Consider the following 1,894-nt stretch of genomic DNA (forward strand, 5'->3'; position numbering starts at 1 on the left):
GAGTGTGAGTGTGAGTGTGTGTGTGAGTGTGTGTGTGTGTGTGCGAGTGTGTGTGCGAGTTGACTATCGAAAAGTCAATGCTATTACTGAAAGTGATGCTTGTCCACTACCAAACATCACAGAAATTCTTGAGTCCCTCTCTGGTGCAACAATATTTTCAACTTTGGATCTCAATAGTGGGTATTGGCAAGTCCCGATGGAACTGGCAAGCAAACAGAAGACCGCTTTCATCACGTCAGGTGGGCTCTTGAGAATTGGCAACCCTATCTGGAACATCGACTGTTCACCGTCATCACAGATCATTCTTCTCTGCAGTGGGTAATCAATTCCAACAAAACGACCAGTAGGCTCATTCGATGGGCACTTCGACTACAAAGATTTGATTTTTTTGGAATATCGGAAGGGAATGTTGAATGTTGCCCCTGATGCTCTTTCTCGAGTACATTACTTACCTGAGTGTAATATGTACACTAGTAAGAAAGAGGATTCAGAGTTCCCAATTTCTCCTGAAACTATCTGGAGTGAACAACATAGTGATTCTGAAATCACTAAGATTTTTCAGCTTCTGGCAGAGCACCAAACACCTGAAAATGAACCGTACTCCGTGTTTGAAGACAAATTATATCACATCACTCACCTGTCAGAGGGTAAGTTCCGGTACCGGGTAGTTATTCCTCAGAGTCTGGTATCTACCCTCCTTCAATATTACCATTCCAATCCACTGAGTGGTCATCTTGGTGTCTTCAAAACCTACAAGAGAGTGCAAGATGTTGCATATTGGCCAGGTATGTGGACTGACGTAAAAAGATATGTCAAGAACTGCATCAAATGTCAAACTCTTAAGAGTGACAATAGGAAGCCTGCCGGTAAAATACAACCCATCATCACTTCACGACCGAGTGAGATGCTTGGAGTAGATATCATGGGGCCATTACCCAAAAGTTCCAAACAACATAAATACCTGCTCGTCTTTGTAGACTACTTTACCCGATGGGTAGAGCTGTTTCCCCTGAGACGTGACACGGCATCAGCCATTGCTGAAATCCTGAGGAAAGAAATACTTTGTCAGACCGAGGAACACAATTCATCTCATCCATCTTCACTGAACTGTGTAGCCAATGGAGTATGACCCCTAAACTAACCACAGCTTACCATCCCCAGACCAACATGACAGAAAGAGTAAACAGAACTTTGAAGTCAATGGTATCTGCATATGTGGAAGACAATCATAGGAGTTGGGATCACTACTTACCAGAACTGCGTTTTGCGATCAATACTGCAGTTCAGGAATCCATTGGTATGGCACCTGCTGAGCTTCATCTGGGCAGAAAAATCCACAGCCCATTAGATAAAATGTTGCATGGATGCAATCTTGCCCCCTCTGGTCCTTCATATGACGTTGTGTACCAGTTGTCAGAACTTCAAAGGAAGGCCAAGGAGAACTGCAAGAAAGCACAGACCAGACAGTTAAGAAATTACAACAAAAACAGACGAGACGTATTTCTTCATGAGAAAGATCGAGTCTGGGTCCGCAATTTTCCACAGTCAAATGCTCAACACCATTTCAGTGCCAAGTTAGCCCCAAAGTGGAAGGGTCCGTATCGTATTATCCAACAGTTGGGTCCAGTAAACTATAGAGTTGCCCTAGAGTCCACAGGAGAGGATGTACGTACTGTACATGTATGTAATTTGAAACCTTGTTTCCCTACTGCGGAGGAATTAGAATCTCGCAACCGGGAAAAACTACAGGAGATCTTCCAGGACACCTCTGATGAGGAGGAAGAATTCTTGGGGTTTTAATATACCACAAAACGTTTAACAACGGAGTTGTTTTTCATGGAGGGGGGAGTGTGGCGGAACGGAAACCAGTCGCCACGTGATTTGATTTTGTTGT

This window comes from Sinocyclocheilus grahami, unplaced genomic scaffold (genome assembly GCF_001515645.1).
Source record: "Sinocyclocheilus grahami isolate Dianchi unplaced genomic scaffold, SAMN03320097.WGS_v1.1 scaffold1314.1, whole genome shotgun sequence".
NCBI classification, from domain to species: Eukaryota; Metazoa; Chordata; class Actinopteri; order Cypriniformes; family Cyprinidae; genus Sinocyclocheilus; species Sinocyclocheilus grahami.